Here is a 22416-nt window from a genome sequence, read left to right on the forward strand (position 1 = left end):
CAGTTAACTGGTGTGTTGTCTTTTTTGTTGATTGATCTCGCCATTCAACTTTAGCATTGGAAATGGAAGGACGAAACTTTTTAAGTTTTCAAACCCGCAGTGCAGTTTTTATGCCACTTGAACTCACTGAAGAGAAGGCTTGTTTTCATATTAATACAAAGAAAAAAAAATGTAGGCACTCTTTTTAGAAAATAGATTTGTTTACTGATGCTCCATATTTTAATTTAATTAATTTGTTTCTCATTTTATCTTTAATCTACCAGTGCCATCACTGGAACGTGTACCATAACAAAAAAGTAAATATCTACATGTAAAGCGCCCGTATTATAATGAAGTTTGTGTAATTTCATTCAACTACCGCCATGATTAAAAAAAATATATAATAATAAATAAATAAGATGGCCAGATTTGAAGAAAAATTTTATTAATAAATTTCTTTTCGTAATTTTTTTGGAAAATATTATTTTTAGATTCTTGTTTCTATCTATCGAACTCAATTTTCCAGCTAATAGCAAGTTTTTATTTACTTATTTTTCGAGTAAATAAGTATTTCTTTTATTCGAGCTTTTATCTTTAGACGCCTTAGCATATATACGTAAAGCACCTGCTGTCTTCATTATATCCGTCTGTCTGTTCGCATGTAACAACTCGACTGGGGATGAAGTTTCATGAAATTATATTTGGCTGTTTTAAATGGATACTGAGCCTTTCCAAATTTTATTAAAATTCGACCAATATCAATCGGACAATAATAATAACAACTAGGGGGTTTCGCTCCTGCTCGCCAATCCACGCGCACGCTTTTCTACATAAAATGTAGAGGTATGACGGAGTAAGTCAAATCTTTTCTACGTAAAAGTATGTGGAAACCCACTGATCGATATCTAATCAGGAAATGACCTATGTAATTATTTACCTGTGCATTTGTAGTGACGTATTGCCCCGCCCTCTTCTCCCATTGGCTAGAATAAATATCACTAGGAGGAAAACTTTTTAATGTATAGAGAGATGATAATAATAATATTATTATTGCTTATTTATTTTCATACATATCCGCATAGGGTATCCATATACATGTATGTTGTAGCTGAAGCACTGGATATTACATTTGTTGCCATGGGCAATTGGAGGATGCACAGGAACGAAATGCTTTCAGGTCGCACATATTTTGTTATCAGTATACTAAACACACAATCACGAATTATTACTATTTTCTTATTATATTAATCACAGCAGAATAATTAAATACGTGTTATATTTCAATCGTTATTAAAATCCAGGAAGAAATAAGTAAACTGTATTACGAAAGCGTTAGCAGCATGCTATGATTGTTCAATTTATTAAGTCACAGAGTCCGAAATACGGGTTGCATTGTGTTATTTATAAAATATTAAAACGTAGAGTGAGTTTTACTTTGGGAGACGCAGATAACACTTATTTTTATACATATTTAGTAAACAATTAGCATTGATAATAAGATAATTAGTTATTTACTTTTTTATTTTTTAAGTTCAATGTAAGGAATAAATCTAACGTGTCTGAAATGGGTGCAGTTTTCCAGAGATTTTTTCCCCCATTCCGTAAATATACAAACCAATCTTAGAACCCAGTTAATTGCGGCGCGCGCGCACATACACACACGCACACAGGAGAGATGTCTCGTGACCTAAGTTAGAACTTATTACAAAATACTCGTAATAATTATTACAAGATTAGCTATGCTCTGTTACAAAACAAGAGTCTGGGTTTTTTCAAACTTCACCTTTTTCAAGCGAAGTCAGAACAGTTTCTGGTAAAGCAAATAAATCGATTTTCCAGACCTGTTTTAGATGTAATCACCTAACCAACTTTGAACGGTCCACGACTCTTGTAGCGTTCATATGGACCATTTCTATGAATCGAGACCGTACTAATTTCTGAAATTGTCTTTGCTTCTTATAATTACGTCACAACAACTCGGCTACCATTTTGCAACAATCGTAAATGACTATCATGTTATGCGCCACCCTATTACGTCATTTACTTCTAAAGACTCATTTGGTTATAATCAGACTACGTTATCGGACTTCAGAATTAATTGAGCAACACGGTGATTATCGACAAGTCGTGACACGTTTATGCAAATTTATTTGAATTATTCAAAGGCAAAAATTCGAGGTTATGGTACAGTTCTTAGTTTTTATGGCCATAAAGTGGTACCTTTATCATAATTCTCAACATCAAGGTAATCTTGTAGTCTACGGGTGACTTAGTGCATAAGTAAACAACATATTAAATGTCTTCACGACACACTTCCTCTCTATCGGTCTCGCTAGCTTTCATTCCACTGCTGACCTCCTCCTCCATGTATTGAACAATGCTAAATCCGTCCATTCTAAATGGTCGACTGGAATCAGCAGACCGTTAATAATAAACAACCATACTTAGGTGTTTAACGAATCCTTATGTGAGGTTGGATATAAAGTAGCGGAGTGGATTAGATGAAGTTGATGATTATTGTGATTATTTTCTGGCAGACGCATAAAAAAGTAACTATCAAGTGACAAAGGCCGGCCATTTTGTCTGAGAATTGTAATAGGAATGTTTAACAGTGTCCATGAGTTTTGCACCTTGCAGCGTGGAAAAATATATTACCATATTCATTTTCTTTGATGAAGTTGAGGTAGTTCTCAATGGTTAAGGTGACCAGACGTCCCGGATTGGACATGTAGCCTTCATACTTATGTTATGAATCACGATTTTGCAAATTTTATTTTATTCTGCATCCTTGCGACATCTTTTGTTTCATAGATGGTGTTGACTGACCACATAAACAGTCATGTTACATCTGCCATTTGTGATTAGAAGTTTTGATTAATTGTTTATTGTCTGCAGTTTTTGCATGATAATTGTAATTGTAGAAACGCTGAAAGCAATACTACAATTTTGCTAATTCATGTGAGGAATTTTGAGTAAAAATAGCAAATAATGAAGAATTATTAAGCAAAATTCATTCCTCCGAAAAATATATTTAATTTCTATTGTTTTTATTGTTAAAAATGTATGAATGTTTATTATTATTTCACAGAAATATCTATATAGGTATTTCTGTGAAATAAGACAAAATATGGGGGAAAAAAACTAAATATAGGCTATATTTATTTATTATTATTTTTAAAAAGTGTGATATTTTATAAATTTAGTTCAAAGAAGTATGTTTTTAATTTATATTTTGTATATGAATATTTTTTAAAATAAAAAATGTGTATATTGTTTTTAGGGGGGGGGGCGGATTGTAAAATCGATGTCCCGCATTGGAATACTAAGGATTTGGTCACTTTATCAATGGTTTACAAACATTTACAATTGTGTGACTGCAGTGCAGGACAAGGTATTTTCTCGCCCCGGGCAGAAAGATTTTTCGGCGCCCCCTTTACCTTTTCATGATTTGTAAAAATTTGGCGAGGGCCCTGCCTTAATCTGGCACTGTGACTGCACAGAGTGATTTTCACTGATTTTTATTTTTCTATAAATCTGTCGAAGCAGACCAAAGAGAGGTCACTCAAATTAAATTTATTAAACAACTGTATAAACATCGAACAAAACTTAACTTATTGAACAGAACATCAAAAATTATTGAACAAAACTTGTAGTGCATTTTTCATGATTTTTTATATTAAAATGATTTATTAAGGCTTTTATTAAGTTAAAATATGAAATCAGGTAATTGAAATAAAATTTCACTTTGTACTTTGACGCATCCACATAACCATGGGCCGATTTATGGAATCATGCCAGTTCCAACACGTGATATGCGGAATTCTCGGCCTGCACGCGACTTTATATTCTCAGTCACTTTCATCTTAACGAAAGGAAAGGGAAATCTTTTTAATAATACAAAAAATTAGAGAAAAATTAAAATATCCAAGAGTCGCTAACCAAAAAAAAGTTTTTTGTTTTTCTACAAGTAATCGGAAGTCTGTCTATCCGGGTAGTTAGTCCACATGACTGTTACTGTGTGCGTGGTGTACTTGGCAGTCAGGACATGGAGAGAATTCTTTCTTAGCGAAATACTGTAACGAAAGCTGAAATTATGGGATCTATTTTCAGTATATTGAATATTACAAATGGGCGTGCGAACACTGGGCTAAATATTAGGACAAAAAAATAAATAAAATGTATTTTAAAGAATGAGGCCATCTTACGGTCCGGAGGTCTCTGTTAGCTCGTTCTACGATATAACCGGATGCAAGTGTCATGATTTTTACGCTCCAGATGTGCATTACTTCTGACAGCTCCGAAGAATCCGCCTCGCTAGTCATCTCAACTGATTTCTTTTGTCTTATAGTGATTGCTACCTTGCCAAGTAGCAGTTTCTTTAGGCGAGAGTGCCTTCTTAGAAGCTGCCATTAAGTTGGAAGGAAACTGTGATCGCGGGGTACACACGTAGTGCAGTTATCTTGTTGAAAAACTGGTTTTCATGCATTTTATGTAAGGCAAAATAAAATTTAAAAAGGTCTAGCGTGCAATAAAATGCATGAAAATTTGACATTGTAATCATTGCAAGTCTGTAGCATTTTAAACACATCCAAACAAAGTAACCAGACCTAGGTCGCCACCTTTACGTGTATCATCAACCAAATGAGTCGCAGATGCATTCTCTGTGCCAAGCTGTCAGGATATTCAAATGACAAATGAGAGTAAAACCACTACTAAACAGATGATACTCAAACTGGGTTTGAAGATCATCTATTGAGAACGGGGACAGATTTTTGAAATTGGGACTCGAATATGGAAATGCGAGATGAATTTCTTGGATTTAAAGGTAATGATCAGAAATATGACGAAGAATAGCAAAAACCTGGAGATAATTACAATTATTTATTATTATAATTTTAATAATATAGAATTAGAATATTGAATTCAATAGAATATTTAATTCTTCAGCTTGTACAAGCTTAAGTTTTTATTAAACAAACTTATTGAAGGGTTTATTATTCTGGTTATTAAGAAGATTAAGTCAATCTGTATACTTTACTTTTGCCTGTTTCCTCCTTCCTTATTTGAAAGGGGAAAGAAAAAGGAATTTCCCTATAATAAGGTATTTGTAACAACTTAGAACAGTTATTTGTTGATAATGAGCTAACTGCTCCTTACTTTAAGGAGGAAGGGGTGGAAGATTTCATTTATAACGAAGAGAGAGAAAAAGCAAACGAATAGTATGAATATTTTATTAGTACTTGAATGACTGAATTATGCAAGGAAGGGAGCTTTTTATGCATCTTTAAAAAAAATAAAGCAATACACTTCCGTTGCCAAAAAAGTGAATTTACAGTTTCACTTTAAACCTAATCAGACTATCCGCCTCGACCACTCTAACCGACAACTCATTCTGTTGATCTACAACACGCTGTGCGAAGGTAAACTTCATGAGATCCATCCTTCTGTTAGCCCTCAGAATTTTGTATTTGTATTCCCTAATTCTTTTGTCTTTTGCCAGTGAAAATATAATCTCCCTCGTTCATTTTACTGATCCTTTCAGGACCTTATATGCCTCAATCAGGTGGCCCCCACCCCGAGATGTCTAATGCCAATGCAGTCCGCACTCTCTAAGCCGTTCTTCTTATGCACATCGATTAGCACCCCTCACCATCTAGTTGCCCTTCTCTGAGTCCTTTCTAGGAGTTCTGTATCTTTCTTCAGTTGCGGCCTTCTGACCTGAAGCCGCCTATTTACAAATGTGGAAGAACCTCAGTGTATCATGAAGAAATCCTAGGGCGCCCAGCAACTGTTGTAACAGAAGAGTGTTGAAGAACATGATGCATAATCATGGAAGATCGCCGTGTTAGCGTCAAAGAACTAGCTGCACACCTCCAAATTAGTGTAGGGTCTGTGGAGAACATCATCCATCAATATTTGCATATGAGTAAAGCGATTGCTAGATGAGTTCCCAGACTTCTGACCCCTTACCAGAAGAAGGAAAAGGCACATTAAATGTTGTCGATATGTCAGCAAAAACTGAAATATTGTGGCATCCTACTTATTCCCCTGACCTTGCACCCTCCTATTTCTTCCTCTTTCCTTTCCCTGAAGTCCTTTCTTCTTGGAAAGCACCTTGCTGCCGATGATAAGGTGATTTCTGCTGCCGAGTCGTGGTTTGAAAGGCAGTCGGAGGACTTCCGTAAAACTGGTCTGCGGAAATATATTAAGGAGTGGTAAAAATGTATAATTTTGTCCTGGTGACTATGTTAAAAATTGTAATTCATGGTGTTTGTTTCAAACTTCTTTCATAACTCTTTCTGTGTGAATACAACTCATTTTTTGAACCCTCCCTCCCTTTCGTAAATAACTCCATGGACTTGATTGGTTTGCACTCCTGTGTTGGGTTCATCGAAGTTTATGGAATGATTCACAGTTACAGGAGCAATGGAAGATTGCTTCTGTAACTGTGAATCCAATCGAAGATTCAATTTTATTAAAAAATTTAAAATCAGATTCGTTGCTAATTTAAAAAAAAAAAAATTACGCGATGATTGTTTATAAATAGATTTCAATCAGGGAATAAAATCCTATCCCGCTAATTATAATTATCAGAACTATATCTGTGACGCATTTTAATGTTCTTTTGTGTTTCAGGTATAATTACAGAATTATTCACGTGATTAAGCTGAAAGTTTTGTGATCGATACCGAAGATATGGCAGCTGTGTTACTCCAGTATTATAATCTCAAAGAGATGTTCAATATCGTCGGCTGAATCCTGTCATCTCCAGAAAGATTTACGAGGGAAAAGAAAAAAAAAAAAGTAAACAAGAATACAACGGTCTTACTAAATTTGGTAACCTACCTGAGTGCAGCGTAAGTAAGGATATGGGTTTATTTAATGAAGGATTTGCTTAAGATCCTTCTTTAGAACTTAATTAAATTGTTAGTTGTTTAACAACATTAAGTAGTCACTAAATTTAAATTTCTCAGTAATGTTTCTTGAGGAGAGGGAGTAAAGTCTCTGTAGAGATGGGGGAAGTAAAGTAGAAAAAGGAATGGACTTCATCCCTCACAAATGGATAGATTTGAATCAACGTAAAGTGTTTTTGTTGAAGGTGGCATTTGTGTAGGGAGAAATCTCGAGAGCTGAAGATGTTGCATTTTGGCTGTGATATTTTCCATTCAGTGGTTTCCCAACTATCAGGAGGATTCAAATCGACGACCTTGTACCTCGTATGTTAACTAGAAAACCCAGCCATCTACGCAGGCAATTTACTTATTTTATATGCTTAATTCAATTGTTTGTCGGCAAAATGCTATTCCGATGATGGTTCACTAGCCACTTTGGCACGATTCGCCAGTCAGTTAATCCCTTTTGTACCTGATTTTATTCGTTGAAGAATATAAGCAATCCCAAGACTACTTAGTAATATCTTAACTTCCTCTTATGTCAAATACCTTAACTTCCTCTAATGTCATAAATGAATAAAAAAAAAACAATAATTAAAAAAAACTAAATGTTTCCTGAATACCTAAGTTGTAAATAACTTTGACCAATTTCCTTACCCAACTCTAAAACTGACAAAATAAATATTAAAAAATAATAATAAATAAATGGCAGATTCGAAATAAAAAATAAACATAAAATGGTATGGTACCTGTTTCGAGGAATAAAATACATTGAAATGATAAGTTGGTTTTTCTATATCACGCTTAGTCTTAAATTATAAGAGAAAACCTCATACCTTTTTTATTGTAGGACTGTAATTCTCTCAACACTCAATGGCGTATAAATGTATTCTTATGTGAATTAGCGTACCATATTAATTAAATCAATTTATGATTTTTAAAAGAAGTTACGTATTAAAATCATCATGTAGTCAATACTCATATCCAACCTAGCGCATCGAGAAGATTTGGCGGAAAGTCGACAGACATCAACCTTCCCCCAAAACCAACCAACAAAGTATGCTAATATGAGAATTGAAATCGTCTTGATAATCTTGACACCACGAAATAAATATACAATATTGGGCTTTATTGCTCTTTCATTTTTGATCACGCTTAGTGTACACTTAACAATTCCCAGTGATATCGTTAGTTTTCCTGTTCTGGAAGTCAAAGCCACCTTCAAGATTCATGTGTTACCAAATGCAGAACGAATACATGACAGTGTCAGCCCAAAAAGGAAGGTAAATTTACGGATGAGAGATAAGATAATGAGGAAGTCACTCGCAAAAGATACACGAGTATTTAATAATGCATTTAAATATATATATAATATAAAAAGTGGTGCCATATTCATTCTCGCCTGGGGACCAAATATCTAGGCTCGGCCCTGACTGTAGGACTGTAATTATATTTCCGTTTCATTTCGAATAAGGGTCACTGCAAACAGCTGCAACAGCGAACACAATGTCTTAAAGAGCCAACGAGTTTTGTGCGTACATTGCACTTCACTTCTTGCTGTATAAAAAGGGGAACAGGGTTGGTTCGTTTTTTCCTGCCTGACCTCTAAGTTTAGAAGCGGAAATGGAGGAAGGCCGAAAGCGATAAAGTCAGAAAGGAAGACAGAGACAAACACGTAGATGTGAGTGTGGATAAATTTAACAGAAAGTCCAAGGTTAAGTGCATTTATGACGAAAATTGTGTTTTCATATTTAACAGTAGTGCATGTAATTATAGGCTTATAGTGTACAGTTGCAGTCAAGCTAAATAGTTACTGAGTTTCTTAATTCAGGCAACTGTGTATAGATAGAGGAGGAGGAGGGAATTTCTTCACGAAAGAAAAACAAAGTATTATCAACGTGTTTGATTCGCTAAAAAATGTATTTTAAATGCAATAGAAGAAAATATGTAGTATAATATCTGTGGAAATAAAATACAAGTATTGTAAAAATACTGTTTTTAATGTTAACTGGTCTTTATCCTTCTTTGTCATCCGTGGCAGCTTAATGGTTTTGCCATATATCACTCGGGTGGAGAGAGATCTGGGTTCGAATCCCATCCAGAATTGGAAGGAATCTTAAAGGCTTCTGCATTCAGGACTTTAGTTAGCCAATGGTTTTCTCCTTGAATTATCCTGCGTTTTTCAGCCCGCACAACATAAATCGACCAATGAATACACTGATTTCTTCCCCCCCCAATACAGAGATAATTCCCGAGTCATATGAACGAGGTTGCCACTTCTGGCGCACTGTGGCTTGATCATTTCATCAAGAATTTCTCTTTCCTTAAAATCAATGCATTATTTTTAGTAGTGGCAATTAATGCAAGGAAACGAGCTTATACAGCATCTGCCAAAAATATTTGTTTATTCAAACTACCCCTTCACACCACTACATGGTAGTTTGTGCCAACCGTCAGTTACTCTTTAGCTGAAAGCAAATTTTTGCAAGTATATCATCCTTTTTTCAGTTTATGTCCCCTTATGTGTGTCTTGTTCAAGAAAGAGTAAGAATGCCATCATTAAGTTTACGCAATCCATTTAAAGCCCTTAAACACTTCAGTCAGGTCTCCTCGCAAGTGCCTAGTTTCTAAACGCTATAATTTCCAGAAATAAGATGATTAATCTTGCTCTACTGTGCGCCCGTCCGATAGATCCACATTCTTCTTAAAATGAAGCTTCCTGACCTGTATGCAGTACTCAAGATGCAGCCTGATCACTGCCTTATACAGCATGATAATCAGCTCCTTATCCCTGCTGCCAAAATTCCTGTATATCATTGACAGAACCCCATGAGCTACCTTAGAAGCCTGTCTGAACTGCCCAGAGAACCATGTCTGACCGTACAATTATCTCCGAGTCTTTTTCGTTTTCCACCACCTTTATCAGTACTGTGCATTTATTAATGTTATACCTCAATTTCTCAGTACATCTGTCCATTTTTCATAGTTCTTGTTGCTTTGCCTTGATTCCTACCAATAATCACCCTGCCAAACTTTGTATCATCTGAAAACTTAGACAGTAAGCTTTACTGAACCCAGAGGAGTGATCAGTTTCGTACACTGTCACCAAAAGTAGTGACATACTAAGAAAAAAAACTGCTGTTTACGGATCAGATCTTATTGTGGTGAAGAGTCTCTTTTAGCTTGTACGTAGTCTATAGGAAACACTTTCCATTAATTTATGATTTATATCGACGGAACTGTTTTTTTATTTCTTCAGCAGAACCATTTTTTTAAATTGGGCAAATACAATAATCTTAGTAAGTTCTGATCGCGGGCCCCATCTCGTCAGTATGTGATATCAGTATTATATCATTCTCCCAAACTAAGCCTAAACCTTATGACGGGGAATATTTTCCTCTTGAAAAATCCTGAGCCATTAGTGTGCGAGGTACCACCTTATATTATACAACGAATAGCGGGCTAAAATCGTCCATGAGCCACTTGATTCAAGTCTAAGATTGCAGTCCTTTTCAAAGCGTTTTATCGGTTGGGACCACACTTAGATTCTTTCATCTAATGAAAACAGTGTTTATGGAGATTCGTTGCTCCATAGTATCCTTTTCGACCTTTTCAGATGCTAGTTCCTTCGAGAATATATTGTAATAGCCTCTATTTATCAATTTTCATTATGAAAGTTTGCTTTTGACTGTTAGCATTTTGGACGAGGCAAATACGGCTATCCTTTAGCTGCTTGAAACCGACATTAGGTCTCCCCGTCCAGTTTACTGCCAAAAGCACAAACCAGTGTGACGTGTATGTAAATTGCATGTGTTCTACATCCAATTCGCGCCCTCTCCTATAACCCGCGTTCGAATTCCGTCGGGTACACCAGGCATTTTTCACAACGTGGCTGAGTTAGTGGGTCTCAGGCGAGGGTAGAATGGCTTTTTCTCCCGGAAACTCTGGATTTTTTCATCCAGAAAATAGCAAATGAATCACAAAACTCCCTAATTTATATTATTAAACGTACATATTAAATACGGCTCAATATGGCTAAGTTTCTGATGCGCCTAAAACCCTCATCCGATTTGCATGTTGTGCGGGCTGAAACTCATGAATAATACTCTCGGCACCTGAAATTGCTAACTACTACTAAGAATGAAGAAGCTTTTAAGAATTTCTAGTCTCTGACGGGATTCGAACCTAGAGCTGTACAAATGACAAGTGGAGAGGGTCTGAGAAGTGGCGAATCCGTTGTATTGTCTAAAAGATTGTCTTTGCTCTTTTGAGCAAAGGAAACTTTTTCTGAAAGTTGCACAGTTTAGTTCCCTTTCCTGTACTGTGGTCGGGTTCCTTGTTTGTTGGATGAAAAAACTCGAATATTCAGCACAAAAAAAAAACAAAAAAAAAAAAAAAACGCATGCAGTCCTCTCCCAAGACCCATAAACTCTGTTACGATATTAAAAAAACCCTATAATTCTTTATTTGACGATATTCGAGCATAGGCTTATTCCACTGAGAGTAGAAGTTCGGCTGATTATGTCACCGAGAACAACTAAGGTCATGAGAAAAGATAATCAGTTTGGACTATAGTTTAATTTTGGGATGCCGACTGATTCAGAAAGGATTTGAAGCTGTCTAATTTTTGTGTATGGTGTTCCCAGAGTAAAAATATGTCAGTGAATCCTCTGCTAGATTCATGCAGTTCGGTTAAAGTAGTAGGAATCAATAACTATCTCTTTCAGATAGTCAGCAAAAAAAAAAAAAAAAAAAAAATAATAATAATAAAAAAATAACTCCATAAATTAAGGTCTTCCTGCGGAAACCATAAAGTCTAAGAATATTTTGCCAATATGGAGAGAAAAAAAAAAGCCTTTTTCCAAAACGAGATTCACTAAGATATGTTTATTATTCATTGTGCGATGTGTTTCTTTTATTGTACAGTATTATTTTTATCGATAAGACTGTTTTCTATAATTTCTACCCTTTCATGTCTAAGAATGTTTGTAAACAGTGGAAGTAAGTCTAGACTGGTTATAATCGTGTTTATTTGCCCTGTGGTGTTATTAGTTATATCCAGGACATGACTCGAATTGTAGGTCCATTGCTTCTTATTGAGGAATTTTAAGAAGTCTAAAATAGTTTTGATCCATTCAAAACATCTTAAGGGTTTCGCTGTACATCAGATTTTGATGTGATAGTTTTGCCGGGATTACGAAAATTTGATTTTTGGGGGTCCTCCAAAATTTTCGGGGATTATTTACTGGGGTCCTCCCATCCCTCTTAAATAATCGAAAAGCACCTCTTATGAGTTTCTTTTGCGTAGCAGGGACCTGCATTGGGGTTTTGAAGTACAATGATTAATCTACTACTACAGATTTTGCCTTGATGAAGTCCGAAATATGCTTTAACCCATCCGATACCATTAAGCCTTTTCAAAAAAATGGGATCCATGGTTATTTACCTTATAAATTGAACATGTATTCTTGAATATTTTTAATGCAAATTGTCCACCTCTAGTATTATAAATATTTAGAATTTACTATTAGATTAAGTGACTAATGCTTGGTGCCAACTACATATCCAGAACACTGATTTTTTTTTTTAAAAGTAATTTCGCTTCGTTGTTGACTAATTATACCACGTTTTATCGAATGAAAAGAGGGCAGCAGCTGTAGCATTCGGGACACAGGAAATGGATGGCGTCACGAAACACAGAGTAAAATAGTATCAGCGTTTCGCACTCAGAATATATCGGTAATTAGCCTGTATGATAAGATTCCGTATCATAGTTTCTCTATAGACTCGACCTCGATTAGACTTATACTCGTATGTGAACCATGAATAGGGTAGGGTCCTTCTATGTCCACATTTGATCAATCAATAAATAAATATACTTAAACAAGAAATTCGGTAGAAATCGAAGAGATTTGCATCCTGAGTTTTTTAATTTAATCCATCGTGCTATTATATATATTGGAGTGTATTTGTTAAATACTAAAAAAAACATACGTCGTAATGTTCGTGCGTCCCCCTAATTTGATTTAATTGCGATGCAAGGGATTTACCGCATGACTGTAAACTTTAATATCTTCCTATAGTAATTATTAAATAAAAATGAAAAATTAGAGCCAAACACCAGCAAATACATTTGAATGTGCAAAGTAGCCAGTGTATACGTAACTTCTATATAGAAGCAGATAGCACACTGGCTATAAAAATAAACAGATAACATTTAAACACAGAAAATACAAACAAGAAATTGCGGGTAAGTATAGGAAAGTAAACAATAAACATAAACATATATGAAATTTTGAGTAGGAAACATATTTGAGGAATTCTTTGTGGTTTTGTAAAGCAGGTCTTCTTTCGTCTTCTTCTAAAACCATTAAGTTCAGACAATTAACCTCCGTGGAGCAGAAAAGTTCAGTAACACCTTCTGTCTCTGCTTCCAATTAGAGATATTTCTTTCATCTGGAGTTTCACCTAGAAACTCCGGTTGAAAATAGCTGATTTCTCCCAGAAACTTGGGGGTATCATCCCGAAAATCAGACAAGCTAAACCAAAATTACTCCAGTTTAGAGATAAAATATACTGACGAATCCATGGGCTTAATTGATTCAAAACAGCAAATGGTGAAATCTCATTGGTTCAGAAGACAAGTTAACGCAAGGATTAAGATAGAATGTTTGGAATGCATTCTAACACAATGCAAAAGATCCCTGATCTGGCGACTTACGCGACATCCATTTAGAACTATTTATCTCTGCGGTTGGCACAGCAGCGGCCATTATCACGCTCCTTAATACCGTGAATTTTGTTTTTTCTCTGGCATACATAGTCTTTTAACGATGTGCTATACATATCTAATATACTTTTTTGCATGTTGAATAGCCAACAGCATTCATTGTTTATAAGGCACAAGCGTCGATCGTTACTTTGTATTACATCGAAGCCCTTCATAGGTGAGCAGTTCTATGCATTCACGCCCCTGTGGTCTACAGAGTACTTAAAACTCCTTTACTTAATTTTCCTCTCCACGAGGAAAGCATAAGAGCCGTTAACCTATATCCATCTTTGCGGAAATGCTCGGGTTAGGATCCTCTAAACGTAGGTCAGCATTTTTCTTTTTTTTTTTTTCTCTCTCTCCGATTTAGCGACACCACTCACGGGATCTTCTCAACCCATAGCATTTTATCTCTGGATAATTCCGAGCCATCATATTTTACAGCCAGCGCGGAAACCCTTGATCTTTTACCACTTTTCAGGTTACTTTCGGCTACAGTCTGGGCAGTCTCCTTTCATTACAAGGCTGAACGGGTTCCCCGTCTAGGGACATTGCCCTAGAAACTGGCTCTTGTGACGGTGATGTCGGCGTGTATTAACAAGACTGCTAAATAAAGAAGCTCGCTTGTTAATAGTACTATGTTAACTGCTTTGCAATTAATCGCTCTCTGTGATGTTTGTAAGGTTTTGATTTCAATTTAAATTAATTTTATGCTCTTTTGGGAAGCTTGCCAAGACACACCTGCTAAAGCGTGTCACTGCATCGTATTTCTTTAAAATATAACCCCCTTCTCTTCAGAATTCCTTTATGGTAACAATACTCTATTACTTTGCCTTTAACACGTTCTTTCTAGTGAAATGGCTGCAACTTGAATGTATTAGTGTGTTAAACAATACATTGCAATATTAATGATAATTGAAGATAATGGATATGTCGATTTGAATCCTACTCAATGGTCTCTATTTATTTTTAAATTATATTCTGCAGTAGTGAAATAAGTCTGAGCCTAACCTTACTCTCAGTGATGAGTAATTTTCATTAGATAGTCTTAAATTCAATGGATGGAGTTAAAATAGTTTTTAGTTATGGACGTTAATAAAATATTTTAGAGTTGAAATAAATTTCAATTTATTTATTTTTATTATTTTTATTTTTTTATTTATTTTATTTATTTTTATTTCATTTTATTATTTTTTTTATTTATTAATTATTATTATTTATTTATTTTATTTATTTTTTGTTTTTATCATTGTTTTGTTCGGATTTTTTTTTTTTTTTTTTTTTTTTTTTTGTGGCTGGTGCAGCATAAGCCATAGGCTTTCTTGCACCATACGGCCGTTACTAATACTAAATACTAATACTAAAGAAATACGCAGTAGAATATTTTTAGAAAGATAACGTCGATTACTTAAAAATCAAATGGTTAGTAGGTGACTAACCATGACTAAAAATGTCTTTCCACCTAGCGAGCAGCCAGACAAGTTCAATTTTTTTTTTTCAGGAGGAAGGGTGATAATAGCCTTAATAGGAACCTAGTGCGCAGGTGCAGACTTCTGGTTTTTAGCATCAGCGGGGTGGGGGGGGGGAGAAGGACACGATTCTTCCCTGTAGTAATGAAATGCAATTGAGCGTGTCCTGTTTGAAGGAAAAGGCTTGAATTTTAGTCTTGTCTGGATGGCAAGAATTTTTGCTCTTTTTCTGATGAGCCGAGTTATCTTCTAACGAAGATTGGTTTTTCATCCCAAGAAACAGGCAAACCTGCCACGGCGTACACACAATTTATAGATGCAAACTATTACGAATTTGGAAGTGATTTCTCTCCTTTCTTAATATACAGTCCACTGAGAATTATTGTATTAAATGAAAATGAACTCGCAAACTCAACTTCCTGGTATTTTCCCAGAGTACAAAAGGAAACTTTAAAATAACCAGAAACAGTTTCATTTTTTGTGGTGTTGAGTGATCCTCATCTGTGACATGATCGCAGACACTGAAACATGTTATAATGGTGTTGATCTTTCAAAAAAAGCAACCGTTCCTATTGGAAGTGAGTAGCTTAATAGCCAGTAAAATGCAACTTTAATGTCTTAGTTATGATCAGGGTGGGTAGTTAAATCAGGGGGTTCAAGGTCATCCACTTTAATAGATGCGCACTTGGAAAGTTCCACGCGGAACAAAATTGCTTCGTTGACCGTTGATGGATTGATAGGTCATTGGCGATCAAAAGTTAATATAAAGGTTTTATGGTGTCCTTGAAGATACAAAGTGAAAATCTCTATAAATCTTAACCTTTGATCATTACTAGGGAAAATATATTTACTTTCTTTTTTCGTTTTTAATTTTTTTCATATAAAATTTAACTAATGCTGTAAACAAACGTAACAATTATTAAAATGAAATATTTTTTTCCATTCAGTTGAATCTCATGTTTTTGATTTCGTTGCAAACATAAAATCATCCGTCTTCAGAGTAAACGGGGACGTAGTAAGTACAGTACATCGATACACGTATCGGCTACTGTTCTACGGCGTACTGACCACTTCCTGTATACTGCTGAAAGCTAATGGAAGTCAGGAGGGGTTGCAGTTGCTTTCAAAAACGTTTACGGTCACATGCAGCGCGCTCCACCGAAATACGCGCCTTGTTCTCGTGATATAAATGCACCCATTGGCGACTTCGTCAAGCTGTTGGGATTTCAGTGCCTCCCACTGTAATTCCATCTATCATTCAGAAGGGAACATCTGCCTCTCTTACGGTTTCGTCATCACAGAGGACGCTTAGCGTGTGGAAGTGCCCATAGCCAGAGCAGCGATGACCCTGACACCTGTGGTCACATATATTCACCACTCTTGGCTGTCGCGCACAAGAAATCTGGTCTGGTTGGAAGAGCAGTTTTTTTATTTTATTTTTAATCCGACAGTTTTGCATGAACCATCGTAGAAGAAATGCGGAAATTATTATTCTTGACGGATGTGGTGTTTTGTTGTTGGTTGTGGCAAATGAACTACATTGAAGACTTATCGTTTGTTAGTGGAATGACGCTGCAAAGACTGCAGTTCCAAGTTGTAACAAAATGCAGTCTTTGTTGGCTCTACTTCAGCTTTTATCACGTGCTTAAAATTCTTCCTTTCGCTATTTCTGTTGATCGTATTGTCCTAGGTCAAGGTTCTCATTGTATATCCGCCTTTTCCCTTCAGCCTGTTAAATCGCGTATGAAAAGTATGTTGTTTGATTGTCGGGTTATTCAACTTTAAAAATTTGAACCTGTAAAAAGATAAACTATAAGAAACGACTGGCCACGAAAAAAAAAAGGAAAAAGTAATCTCATCCATCAAAAGCGAAATTATATCCCCCCCCCCGATTTTTCAATGCCGTCGTGTTTTTTTAAGAATATTATAGAACTGGTTATCTTTGTTATACTGTATTAAAAAGCTCTGATTTCATAGTCCAATATTCTTAATCCTCACTTAGTTATAATCAAATTTATTTATTATTTTGAATCTACTCCTCTCTCGTAATTTAAAGGGCGATTATTTCCAGCTTCTATTAAGATGAATGATATTGATAGCTCTTGGTCAGTTAAAATTGTGCTTTTAATTCATCCCGTATTGGTTATTAGAATCTAAGGGTTAACGTTGGATAAATGGAAATTGAACATCATTGATGATCATCACCACCAGCACTGGGAATGCCATTCCGGTTCATCTAATACATTGGTAATGGCCACGTACTATACATACTTGACTATTAAAAATAAGATACAGCATTTTATTAATGAACATTCCGGTTAAAATTTTCCCATTTAACTCCCTGGTCATCACTGAATGATTCTAATCTGGTTTGTAAAATGGAAGGATTATAATCATAGGCACCATTGGAACCTAGGAAAGACTTTCTTTTAGGTTGATCTCTTGTTATACAATATCTGAATTATGAAATTTCGATATTTTATAACGGACTAGTGTAGCTCATAGTTTGTTGTTGGGGTTCCCTCCTTGTTTTTGATGATCCTCAACGATGCTGATGAGAGTATAAAGCAATATTAAAAATCTCTAGAAGTTCTGAAAGCTAGAATAGGATCTCGCTATTAGGGAGGGGTACTTAATACAGTTGACACTGAGTGTATATTGATACAATTTACGGGATGTTGAAATTTTATCAAAGAGCATGTAGAAAAAATTGTCTTAAATATTTAATCAAATATTTCATTTATGTATGTCAAAACTGTTTTGTATTATATCATTAGTGATGTTTTTGTGGCGTATTTCAAGCTGCACTGTATAGATAAAATACACTGTAAAATGTACTGTATAAATAGATAACGGTAAGAAACAAGTTAGAGAAGACTTTATACAAAATTACGCCTTTGAGATAACCTCTGATAGATTGTGATAACTGACTACTTTTACCTCGCATACAAGATAGCATGTTGTGAACAGCATTGGGCCAATAATGAATTACTACAGGAAGAATGGTATGGGGGCGGGGATGAGGGATTAGTTTCATGATGTAATATCGAATCCATTTGATTCTCTGAAAATGGCGAACATTTCTGGTTTTGAAGGAATATTTTTAAACGCTAATTTTCGCTCACTTGAAACGAATAATGTTTCCCTAATTATACTACATATACGATTAGCGTAATTTTATTTACTAGTACATATACTCGTAAATAAAAACACAAAATATTCAGCAAAATATAAAAATAGTCGTAAATATTAGTGTTAGTTGTGGTACGAATCTCTTGTGCTGAGTAACCGCATTCGAGCTAGCTTTAATAAAACATACAACTGCATGTTATTTAATGACCTCACCGTATCTCGGGATTTGCTTAGCGGAGGTCAAGGTTTAAGCAACCTTCTTCAGAAATGATTATTAGATACTAAAGTTGGATCGTGACATGAGATGTGAAGTAATCCTTGACCTGAAGCCTTTTTTTTTTTTTTTTCCTTCTTCTCAATAAATATGCTCATAGACTTGTGCCACGAATAGCTAATGAAATTCTCTAAAATGCGTAATTCCATTTTATGAACAAAATTACGTGAACCTGACGTTGAATTCTAAGTATGACAACTCCAGGAAAGATTATACTGCACTGTATGGGCTAAGGTTATTTTATGAAAACTGGTTTATAATAGCAATTTTGACAATGCTTTTGAAGAACCTAATTGGACTCAGTCGATAAGGACTCGTCGGGAGGATGGAATGATGTAGGACAACGTCAGGTCAATTTTTTTTTTTGACGATGGGGAAGAAAAATGTCTTCGAGAATAATAGCATATTTTCAGAAACTCCACAGTGAGATTGTGAAAGTCCACATGACCATTTCCAGTAATTTCCCATAATTTTCTTCAGTCCAACATTCTTTGTCTGTTTCCAAAGGTTCCAGTAACAGCTTTTCCAATCGCTCTGTATACTTCACTTCTTTCCAAGAGTGCCCATATATCAATTTTTCTGGGTGGGGAATACAAATTTTCGGTTAACGAGATTTTTAAATAGTGAAAACGGGATTTTACGCGTGTTGGAATGTCGGTATATTATTGAGGCACGTATGTCATTGGAAATTTAATCAAGGTAAGTGAAAACAGGCCAGGAAATTTTAGTTTTATTTATTTATTTTTTTTATTATACTCTTAATTCAATTTTAGAACTAATTATACAAGAGTAGTTTGTTAGTAAAAATAACACAAGGTTATCAAATTAATTTCGTTATTTCATTCTTGATGCCAAGCTATATTAATTTTTTATAATTCGATTTATCACTTATCTAAAAATAAAATTATTGCAATTTTTTTTTAAAGAGAATAGCTTAAATATATATTTTTCTTCTCGTGTACCACTGCGCAGCGGTGTATGTACTGCCAGTGTAGACCATTATTTTTGCAGGGTTGCCTAACGTCATGCATGATGTCAAACACTTTCAGTGATATGCACTTCATTTCCTCCAAGTTTGACAATGGAGGTTGGGAACTAATGCAGTCATAAAAGTCGTAATACATATATAAACCTACATACGTAGGTAGTTGTATATGTATATAGTCAAATAGAATATATATATATAAGGAACCACAAGCTTGAGAAACAATCCCGGACATATTCTGTTTCTATATACAGTATATATGACGTTGCGCGCGTGCATACAACAGTGAACTTCCGTTTATAGCACTTTCTAGGAGACGAGTACTAAAAGCGAGACCCTTTTTTAGGTATATTTTTCATATTTTGGTAGATAATATTGGTTATCAGTTTATATATATAGCAGTGTGTAAAAAACAGTGGTTTTTATGTAAGTTCAAAACCTGAACCCTTAATCTATTACGCTTGCCTTTTTTAGCTGCTTCAGTCTTTATTTTGCATGTTATATTTAAAAATTGAGTTGCACTAACCTTTTATAAGTAATTTCTTTATTTTCATTATGTTTAAAAATCAGGGTGACGATAAGTTTGGTAATTATCAATAATTTTGACAAGAATTCAACCATTAACCATATTATTTAGCAGCCACGTGGATTCGAATCAGTCAACTCAAGGAGTGTAGTACTGCACTCACATCTGACTGCTTGGTCACTTTAATAATAATAATGCTGTCTTTCGTGAAATGTAACCAGTAAGGGAAAGCTGACGAACAATGTGAATTAAGGGGGGGGGGAAAGCGAGAAGAGCGTGAGAATGCAACGATAAATGGCTAGACATTAAATTATTTAATTAATTAAATAACTCAAATTTAGCTGATTAATAGGTAAGGGAATTTCTACTTTCAAAGTTTCCATTTGAATTCTATATAAAATAAACATCACACTGGAAACGATTTCTATGAAGTAAACGATTCCTAGAATTCAATCTCAGAACTAAAATCGAAAAGAAGGAAGGTTCTGTTATACTTCTTGGGACAATAAACAAAGCGATATAAGCGGGAAAGCGTTTTAAACGCGGGCGGTATGATGCTTAAAAGATGCATGATGCTTCATAGGATGGACCACGGAATCAGAAGAAAAGAGTATTAATATACTCAGTTAGCTTTGCATTAGCAACACCTTCCTAATGCCAACACCTATCTGCCTTGAGAGGCCACCTTTTGCCCGTGATACAGCCGTACACGTAACAAGGTGTTTCAGGGTGTCCTGTAGTAGAGCTGCCCATGCGTTGCACGATGTGTCCAGTAATGCCTGCACATTGTCATGTACCATGGAACGTCCTTTTCCAGTAGATCTCAAATATGCTCATTTGAGTTGAAATCGGTTTTGCTGGGTTGCCATGGGAGGACGGAGGATTCATTGTCATGTTTCTGGAGCCGGTTAGCAATCTGCCCGACCTTCTGGCATGGCGAGTTGTCTTGTTGATAGATGCCACAGTTGTCTAGATACACTGCCGTCATGAATAACATGGTGTACGTTAACGGTGATCAGAGGATGCAGGGAATGCCACGAAAACTGTCCCCATACTAAAACACCACTGCTGATACCACCTCGGCAGCCATAGTCATGGCGAATGCACAACTGACAGTGACTATAGTTAATTCCCTTTGCATGCCATTTGTTGTTTGTGTCCACGTCACCTTAGCTCTCCACGTTATATCAATTTACTGTCGACCTGGGGAGGACATTGCTCCTTGTATTATACTACCTGCAGTCTGTGCTAACCCTGTTACCAGGATGCAAGCTGCTGGTAGCCATGGATGCTAACTTCGCTCTACCTTATAGTATAGCGGCAGAGCTGATCGCGCAGGCATAGCTACAATACTCTTTTATGGTTTTTAACCAAATGAATTACTTAGCAAGTTTTAGCAGCACCCTGTGGGAGAGTGTTATTGATGTCACGCTTGCCACACGGGCTACGGCACCCAAATTTACCAACCGGCGTGTCCAAGAATGGTGAACTACATCCTATCCTTTAATTTGTTAAGCCAGCTGGACCTGCCACCATCAATATACGAGTATTATGGGATCAGAAGTCACTAGTCACCTGAGGGCTAAACTGCAAGATGCTCCTCTACATTTCTATAGAAACTTCTACCCAAATGATTATACATTTGGGTAGAGGTTGGGTAGATATGCCATCCCTTATGGTACCCCGAGCTTCTCGCCGGCGAAGGATACACCAGGTGAGAAAGGAATTTCAGATCTCACGAAGGAACTGGTTAGTAAACGAAGTAAATGTGCTTAGAGAGATGCTTATAGAAATCAGCCATGATTCTACAAAAAAAAAAAAAAAAATCCTGACAGAGATTATTATTAGCCATATGGCGCAAGGAAGCCTGAGGCTTATGCTGCACCAGCCAAGAAATTCTAGAGAGAGAGAGAGAGAGAGAGAGAGAGAGAGAGAGAGAGAGAGAGAGAGATGATGATATCCAGCTCAGGACCCTGGGTGTGCCAAGCCCATACTCACCAGATGTGAGTCCCTGAGGTAAATTAGATGGTACGTCCAGCAAATGCCGAGTTGTTTGGTTGATTTTTGTGGGGTTTTAGTCGTATCAGCAACTTAGGTCATATTCATCATCATCAGCAGTTTTCAATCCACTGTGCAATGGCCATCCATTTACTACCCACAAACTCATGAATTTCATCTATCCATCTCCGCCTTTGTCTTCCAGGTTTTCTTCTAGCTCCTCTTGGGTACCATTCTGTTATTTTCTTATCCATCTGTCATGTCTTCGAGCTATGTGTCCTGCCCAAGACCATTTTAGTTCTTTAGTTTTGATAAGAATGTCCTTTACTTGAGTTTGCTGCCTAATCCATGTGTTTCTCTTCTTATCTAACAGTCTGAGTCCCAATATAAT

General features: G+C 35.8%; 1 protein-coding gene across 2 annotated transcripts in view; it reads left to right on the top strand.

Annotated features, from left to right (window-relative positions):
- The window catches only part of larp (La related protein), a 467832-nt gene that overhangs the window by 78347 nt on the left and 367069 nt on the right, over window positions 1–22416 (top strand). For both annotated transcript variants that reach the window (XM_090369301.1, XM_090369300.1), the window contains exon 2: window positions 6616–6836. The gene's annotated coding sequence lies outside the window, so the exon portion shown is untranslated. The remainder of the gene's footprint in view (window positions 1–6615; window positions 6837–22416) is intronic.

The sequence above is a fragment of the Mastigoproctus giganteus genome, chromosome 3, assembly GCF_048544385.1.
Source record: "Mastigoproctus giganteus isolate SK-2022 chromosome 3, ASM4854438v1, whole genome shotgun sequence".
In the NCBI taxonomy this organism is placed as follows: domain Eukaryota; kingdom Metazoa; phylum Arthropoda; class Arachnida; order Uropygi; family Thelyphonidae; genus Mastigoproctus; species Mastigoproctus giganteus.